Source organism: Zingiber officinale, chromosome 9A (genome assembly GCF_018446385.1).
Source record: "Zingiber officinale cultivar Zhangliang chromosome 9A, Zo_v1.1, whole genome shotgun sequence".
In the NCBI taxonomy this organism is placed as follows: Eukaryota; Viridiplantae; Streptophyta; class Magnoliopsida; order Zingiberales; family Zingiberaceae; genus Zingiber; species Zingiber officinale.
Window position 1 is genome coordinate 103,638,765 of NC_056002.1, and position 9,357 is coordinate 103,648,121.

At 36.8% G+C, this 9,357-nt stretch overlaps 1 long non-coding RNA gene across 1 annotated transcript; it reads right to left on the bottom strand.

Annotated features, from left to right (window-relative positions):
- Positions 1-8,193: 8,193 nt before the first annotated feature.
- Positions 8,194-8,993, bottom strand: LOC122021002. Its single transcript, XR_006122408.1, has 3 exons — positions 8,957-8,993; positions 8,368-8,425; positions 8,194-8,262 (listed from the first exon to the last, which is right to left on the bottom strand). It is a non-coding gene; the product is annotated as an uncharacterized LOC122021002 (long non-coding RNA).
- Positions 8,994-9,357: the final 364 nt, after the last annotated feature.

Genomic DNA, 9,357 nt, shown 5'->3' on the forward strand with positions numbered 1-9,357 from the left:
GACCTTCTTGGATATAGTAGCAACCACCACCGCCTAGACAAAGCCTTTTAAGGGAAGCTAATATTTAATTTCCTTAAATAACTCTAGGTTAACAAAAAAGAACAATCGAATCACAAATTTGAAAATAAAAAAAAACACAAATTCGAAACAAATCCAAAAACTCTAGAATCTTATGCCTCTTGTGTTTGGTATTTCCAAAAATAACTATACAAAGAAAACTAGTATGATGCGGAAAACAATTACTAATCATACCTTTCTTTGTAAGCAAATAACCTCTTGATTTTCTACCGCATTTCTCTTCTTATCTTGGACGTTGTGTGGGCAACGATCTACCGAGATAAGAATCCACCTAAGCCACCTTCTTCTCCAAGCAAAATTCGGCCACCACAATTCTTCAAGAGAAGTAGAGGTCCGACCACCACCACCAAGCTCCAAGGGATGCTAGAAACAAAACCTCCTTTCTCTCCTTCTTCTCCTAGCTAGAACCGACCATCAACAAGAGCTCCAAGAGAAGATGAAACCGACCACTAAAGAAGAAGAGAAGAGGAGAAGGAAAAACTCTAGGGCCGGCCACACCAAGGAAGAAAAAGAATAGAGTTCTTTAGCCATGAAGGCACCTCTACCCCCTCTTTTATAATCCTTCGCCTTGACAAATAAGGAAATTTTAAATAAAAACTTCCTTATTACTTTGCCATGAAAAGGAAGATTTAATTAATTAAAATTAAAATCTTTTTCACAATTGTAATGGTCGACCACCTCTAATTCTCCATCAAGGAAAGTTTTTATTCACAAGAATTAAAACTTCTTAATTTGTTTCTGGAAATTTATAAAAAATTTCTCGAATAATTTTTTCCTTCATGGTGATTTGTAAAAAGGAAATTTTATAAATTAAAATCTTTCTTTTAAACATATGGATGATTTCCAAAAAGGAAAGTTATCTCTAAAAATTAAAATCTCCTTTCAATCTACAAATAAGGAAAGATATCAAATCTTTTCTTAATCTTTGTAGAAACTAATAAAAGAGAATATTTAATTTTTAAACTCTCTTTTAAATCATGAACATGGTTAAAAAAGGAAAGTTTTCTCAAAATTAAAATCTACCTTTCAATTTACAAATAAGGAAAGATTTCAAATCTTTTCTTAATCTTTTGTAGAAAGCTATAAAAGGAAAGATTTAAATTTTAAACTCTCTTTTAAAACCATGAATCCACATAAGAAAAATTTTAAAAATAAAATTCCTTTTTATTTTAATAGGGCCGGCCACCTAAGCTTGGGTTCAAGCTAGGGACGACCACCTCATGAACCCATGAACCATGACTTTGGCCGACCCTAGCTTGGACTCCAAGCTAGCTTGGCCGACCCCAATAGGATGGGTAAGAAGGTGAGTATAATTGGGTATAGTACTCTATAATTAAGAGGCTACGATACGGACAAAGAGGAGGAATTGGTTTTGGTCTCCCGATGAAATTAAGCTTCCCGTGTTCGCCCCGAACACACAACTTAACTTCATCAATAATAATTCATACCACTAAAGAATTATTATTGAACTACTGCACCAATCCTAAATTACATTTTGGGCTCCTTCTTATTATGAGTGTGTTAGTCTCCCTGTGTTTAAGATGTCGAATGCCCACTAATTAAATGAGTTACTAACAACTCACTTAATTAATATCTTAGTCCAAGAGTAGTATCACTCAACCTCATCATCATGTCGGACTAAGTCTACCTGCAGGGTTTAACATGACAATCCTTATGAGCTCCTCTTGGGGATATTATCAACCTAGATTACTAGGATACAGTTTCCTTCTATAATCAACAACACACACTATAAGTAAAATCATTTCCCAACTTATCGGGCTTATTGATTTATCGAGCTAAATCTCACCCATTGATAAGTCAAAGAAATAAATACTAAATATATGTGTTTGTTATTATATTAGGATTAAGATTACACACTTCCATAATAACTAAGGTCTAGTTCTTTTATCAAGTCAGTATAAAAAAAACTTACCTAAAATGGTCCTACTCAATACACTTAGAGTGTACTAGTGTAATTTATTAGTCAAGATAAACTAATACCTAATTACACTACGACTATTCCAATGGTTTGTTCCTTTCCATCTTAGTCGTGAGCAACTGTTTATAATTTATAAAGAACTGATAACATGATCTTCTGTGTGTGACACCACACACCATGTCATCTACAATATAAATTAATTGAACAACTACACTTAACAAATAAATGTAGGTATTTGACCATTGTGATTCTTTATTTCTAACTAAATATTTATATAAAAGCTAAGCTTTTAGTATACACTATAACATTATGTTGTACTTGGTATCTCATGAAGAGCCCATTTATATGCATTTAAAATTTTATTTTATTTGCATAATTTTATATTACTTAATATGTTCTTGGCTTTAGTAAAGTCATGAGCTTAAATAAATTTCTCTCTTTAATTTCAGTGCAATCTGTAACTGCCAGCATTAATAACATCCCAACACTAACTGGTTCAAATTTTGCTGAATGGAAAGAATACGTAACCGTAGTCTTAGGCTGCATGGACTTAGACTATGCATTAAGGAATGATCGTCCCGCACCTCTGACCAGTGCTAACACTATAGAGCAGAGGGCTGAATTTCAGCTATGGGAGAAATCAAATCGCATGTGTCTGAGTATCATGAAGCTTCCCATATCGGCACCAATAAAGGGCTCAATAACGGAGGGAGAATTAAGAGTTTCCTAGACCAATTAGTAGACCGATTCACCTCAAATGAAAAGGTCGAGACTACCACACTTCTTACAAAGTTGGTAACCATGCGGTATAATGGTAAAGGAAACATAAGGGAGTACATTATGGAGATGTCCAATATAGCGACAAGTCTGAAAGTACTAAAACTCGATATGTCTGAGGGTATGTTAGTGCATTTCATCTTGATGTCTCTGCATGCACGGTTCACTCCTTTTAAGATATCGTATAATACTCAAAAGGAAAAGTGGACATTGAATGAGCTTATTGCTCAATGCGTGCAAGAGGAGGGGAGACTAAAGATTGAGACATCTGAGAGTGCTCACTTAGCATCTGGTTCTCAAAGTACGAGTAATAAATGAAAGAGGATCAACAACAAAGGAAAAGGAAAACAAACTGTAAATTCTGAAGGCAATGACAATAAGGAGCACAAGAAGCAGAATAAGGAATCCATTTGTTTCTTTTGCAAGAAGAAAGGTCATATGAAGAAAGACTGCCTCAAGTACGCTAACTGGCGTGTAAAGAAAGGTAAACTTCTCAACTTTGTTAGTTCGGAAGTCAATCTAGCTATTGTACCTACTGACACTTGGTGGATAGATACCGGTGCTACTACTCACATAAGTGTCATTATGCAGGGTTGTCTCAGGAGCCGACTTTCGCTTGATGGTGAAAGATACATCTATACAGGAAATGGAAAGAAGGATAAAGTCGAGTCGATTGGTGTTTTTAGGCTTTGTTTAGGAACCAATGTCTTTCTGGATTTAAAAAATACATTTATTGTACCGTCTTTTCGACGGAATTTAATTTCAATTTCTTGTTTGGACAAATCAGGTTATTCTTATTCATTTAGAAATGTAATTTTTAGTATTTTCTTTAATTCAGTGTTGGTTGGCAATGGTTCCTTAGTTGATAAGCTTTATAAATTGAACACCTTTACTCCTATAGTCGACAACGTGATAATGCATAGTATAGGTACGAAACATAAATTGACTAATGAGAATTCTTCCATGTTGTGGCATAGGCGTTTAGGGCATATATCCAAACAACGTCTAGAAATGTTAATGTCACATGGAATTCTCGATTCTCTTGATATGTTAGACTTTGATGTTTGTATAGAGTGTATCAAGGGGAAGACCACTAACAAAAAGAATAAGGGGGTTAGCCATTGTAGTGATGTTTTGGAGCTAATACATACGGATATTTGTGGACCATTCCCTAAGGCATCTTGGAATAGACACATATATTTTATTAGCTTCATAGATGACTATTCCAGATTTAGCTATCTGTACCTTATTCATGAGAAATCGTAATCTTTGGACATGTTCAAAATTCTCAAAGCCGAAGTTGAACTTCAACTAGGTAAGAAAATTAAAGCTGTCCGATCCGGCCGTGGAGGTGAATATTACGGTCGATATGATGGATCAGGTGAACAACGTCTAGGACCTTTTGCGAATTACCTTGCTGAGTGTAAAATTGTGCCTCAATATACCATGCCTGGTACACCCAGTCAGAATGGTGTAGCTGAGCGTCGCAATCGAACCCTAAAAGACATGGTAAGAAGTATGATGACTTTCACTTCTCTACCAGAGTCCTTGTGGAGTGAAGCACTCAAGACTGTAGTTTACCTACTCAATAGAGTACCTAGTAAAGCAATAACTAAAACCCCATTCGAGATATGGATGGGTAAGAAGCCTAGCATTAGGCACTTACACGTCTGGGGTTGTCCAACTGAAGCTAGGCCTTACAAGCCTAATGAAAGGAAACTGGACTCAAGAACGGTTAGCTATAATTTTGTAGGATACTCTGAAAAGTCAAGAGGATATAAATTTTATGATCCCTCTAATAGATCCTTCTTCGAAACGAGAAATGCCAAGTTCATTGAGGACAGTGAGAGTGATAAAATCAGAGAAATATCTTTTGAGGAATGCGATGGCAATCCTCCTATGGTTGCTACTAGTACGATCAGTAGCGGTATGATTACCATATTGCACATTATGGGTATCACACATCCAGTAAGCGTAGTGAACCAAGATATTCCGATGACATCTCCAATGCAATTGGAGGAACCTGCCACTGAAATTGAAGTATTGCCTCATATTGATGAGCAAGTACCTCAACCACCTCAAATACAAGTGCCTTTAAGGCGTTCCACAAGGGAACGGAGAAGCACGAATTCTCGTGATTATGTTTATCTCCAAGAGCATGACTTTGACATAGGGTTGGAAGGTGATCCTACATCTCTCCAAGAAGTCAAACAATGCTCTGATCCTGAAAGGTGGATTAACGCCATGCAAGAAGAGTTGAAGTCTATGGCGGACAATGACGTTTGGGAACTTGTTGAATTGCTTGAAGGAAAGAAGCCCATTAGTTGTAAATGGATATTTAAAACCAAGCGGGATTCAAGGGGTAATGTCGAAAAGTATAAGTCTCGTCTCGTTGCCAAGGGATTCACTCAGAAAGAAGACATTGATTACAAGGAGACTTTCTCACCTATGTCGACGAAAGACTCCCTTAGGGTAATCATGACACTTGTAGCTCATTATGATTTGGAGCTACATCCACTACAACAAAAACCTTCATAGACATCGGTTTTCCACCGGTGTCTATTTCATAATCGACCGATGTCTATGAAGCCGATGTTAAAAGTCTGCCATTTTAGACATCGGGTTAAAACCGGTGTAGTATCACTTAACGACACCGGTCTTCGAATCGGTTATTAACCGGTGTAGTATCACTTAACGACACCGTTTCATCAACTATGTAAAACCAATGTAATATTAGTTAATAACTCTGGTTTTACAGCGGTGGAAAACCGATGTAATATCAGTATTTTTTAACAGTACAAATTTGATTTCCGAAATAGTAACAAAAAAATACACAAATATTCACAAATTACACAAATATTCTTCATTCAACATTATCCATAAAATACACAAATATTCACAAATTACATAAGTATTCTTCTTACAACAGTATCCATAAAATACACAAACATTCTTTTTACATCAAAAGCTAATACATATCATAATCAAGGTAGAACATTCTTTTAACAACACATCAAAGTAGAACCGCACTTCAAATGTAATCTAGCATGCATTCAGCCCACTCGAACCGCACTTCATCAATTTCAACTCTGGAGTACTTGAGATTTGTAAACTGTAAAAACACATAAATAAAATATTAGTAAATCAAGACCAAAAATCATAGTTGAAAAAGTAGTAAGAGCACCAGGTAACAAGATGACTAATTTGAATGCTTAAAAAGAGACATATTCATCATTTATCTCAACCACATCAATGCTTACTTCAATGCTTGCAATAAGGATCTTCAGTGGTTCACAAGGTATCAGAAAGTTGAATTTGCAGTTACAAATGAAGTAAAAGAATCATATTCAGCTGTCAAAAGATAACTAGGTCCATGCTCTTAGAGAGAACCATACAAAACAAAATGAAAGGTTTCGAACATAAAAAAAAAATGTTAGTCATGCCAAGACTGAGATCACTCATCTATCTATCATTTCAACCTAATAAATTAGTTACTTTGGTTTTGCAAAGTCTCCCAATTGTGTAGGAACCTCAGTAGCTTTTATCCCAAGTTCAGAGAAGAAGAATAATAATGAGGAAAATCAATTTCTGTATTTACAACACTATTTTGATGTTAAATGTTGTTAACATGTTTGTTTAACGTTGTTGTCTCCTTGTTTAGGAGCATTCTTCATAGCCCGCATGAATTTTTAAACAAAATCATGTCTAGTACTATTTTTCATTTTTCTTATTGATGGAATTGAACCCAAATCCATCGCTAAGAATTAATTTGTCTCTGGAGCACAAAAAATTATGAATTTTCATAACCTCAATCAAAGCATTAGTTTGCTTTTTGTTCTAGCATCTAAAGCAAAAGAAAGTACATAAAGGAGAGAGGATAAGGAATAACCATGACAAGAAACCAGGAAAATATATAATAACAGTAGTCCTTCAAAGACAATGAAAATCAAGCAACTAACTTAAATCTGAAGGTGATGCGTAAGTTCGAAAATCTTAATTAAATACTTTGAGTGAGGCCATATTGATAACAGGTAGTCGAAGATTGTAAACCTCAAATTTCATTCCCATGCTTTGATGAATCAAGGTATAGCAAGATTTTAAGATTTACGAACTACTAAACAAAAATATCATGAGGAAGAATCTATAGAAGTACCTGGACAACATGGGAAAATTCATTAAGGAATGCATTTTGTGTGGCTAGGTACAGATGACTGCAAGCCAAAACCTCCAGCATATGCTTGATAGCCAAATCAAGAACTCCAATAAAAGAATACCTTGTAAGTAAATAGAAGGAGATAAGGTCAAAAGCATCAAAGATAAATGCACAAATATACAAACAAAGCATAGGGAACCTTCCAACATTGTAGTGAACATGATTAGATATATAACTCAAATCATTTTCTCTGTAAACGAAGAGTGCATTCCTGTAAGCTCGAATCGCATGTTGTCTCTACATTTTACAGAATGAATGTTTTACAATTAGCACATAAAATTTTGAACATGCTTTAAATATCTGAGACACAAGTTTCAATATGAAGATAAATTTGACATGCAATCGAGTACCTGATCAGAAATGTAGTAACGGTTTCCAGACAAAACAAGATGAAAACCATACTTGCGTAACATTGGTGGGATGGAAAGCAAATAGTAGTAGGATGCTTGTTCAAGCAATCGACCTGCCAAAATAATTATCTAGTTTTGTGATCTCGTAACAGCAAACTCATGCATGTAAAATGGAAATTGTTAGCGTTGATGGCAAAGTCTGATGGAATGATGACTTATGGACTTGCAACAATACAACAAAGAATAGTGAACATATATATACCAATCGTGAAGGCATACTCAGCCGATGTCGTATCCTTTTCCCAGTCCTTCCATCTGTGTATCTGCCCAAGAGAAGATTATCAATGCAAAGTGGATACTGCAACAGCTAAACTAAATCATCCTCAAGCAATGCTATGGAATTATTCAGAATGATACATAATGTAATCCACTACTCTGTCACTGCAGATTCACCTTTGCTCTTCCAAGGACCATTATAAGAGCACTATTTACCACATGAAACACAGCCAAAAAGAAGATCAGAATGTGCAACTGGTGCAAGCCTATGGCAGTAATCAGTTGCTCCTTTTCCTACAAGTGATCGCAACTGAACATTTTAGTGAAAGCTTCTTAGATTTTGTTTATAATAGATTATTTTCAACCAAACAATCAGAGAATTGGAAGTTGCTGTGCACTACTCACTGGGGGGCATTCAACCATTGAACCACCAACAGCTAAAATCCTGCGCTTCAGGTGTGACTCCGTCAGCACCAGCGCGAGCAGCCACCTTTTATTTCCACCAGTTGACTCTGCATCAGGGCGACATGGCAGCATAGAATCTGCAACTGCCTTTGGCACGCAGATTTTCGAGATCTGGTCCTGACTAAACGTCAACAGCAAGGAGATGAAGCCGAGAATCATCAACTCTACGAAAACCACAATGGATCACAGAGTTACAGTAATTCATCTATTCCGGATACCATGCACGTCGAAAGAGTGCTCCAATTTAGGTATGAACTTTCTGGTTTTACCGGCTTTCACCTTCTCAAGAACTTCAAAAAGAGTTCTCTTTTGCCTCTTGATAAACCACTGACAATGAAGTCAAAGCAGATGTAACTGTTAGTCATATGAGAAAATGATGCTGATGCAGGACAAGATGGAGTAGCATAATTCCAAGCTAGGAAAAAGATAAGCCATTCAAGGATCTGAAGTATGAAATTATCAGGACAATTTCTCACTTGCAGCCCCAGACATTCCAGAAACTGAAAGATGATTAATCTTTAAGATATAAATTGAGAATTTATAAAACCATGCTTCCTCGTGAAACATGACTGATAACTCGTAAAGAAACCGCTTTCGCTTCATTTAATTTCTTGATGTTACTGATAACTCCCAAAGAAACAACAAAGCAAAACAACTTTTTGTATTCGCAAACCAAGTTCATCCTGATCAAGATAGTTTAGATTTTTTTCCCAATACATACATACATAGATCAAGATTGAGACAAACACCTCATAATTTTCCTTTAAAAATTATAGTAAAAAAATTAAATTCCTGAGCAAGTTTCCTGTCAAGAAAAATACCCAAACACATATCAGACAAAGTGAAGCTCTGACTCACCTCCCCGACATGATGAAGTCCCTTCTCCAACAACAGGGAGATGATGATGATGGCCAACTCAAAAATCGAGCAATCGACCCGCCTATCCGTGAGCTACGCCATAGGACTCAAAAATCGGCCCGGCGTCGAAGATGGAACCCTCAAACGCCATGCCTTTCTTAGGGTTAAATCGGCCGCCCATGTCGCCGCTCCACCGCCTGCCTTGAACGTGCATCGCCTCGTACCCCTCCCCCTCGAACCACCACTCCTGCTCCAGGTGGCGGCAAAGGGGGAGCCGTCGGAAGGGCGCCCACGAAGGCGAGGTCGTGATTGCTGGAGAGGTAGATCTGGCGCAGAAGGGGAGATAGCGGGAGGGGAGGGATAGGAGGAAGTAAGTCGATGCCCCTTCTGTGTACGAGCTC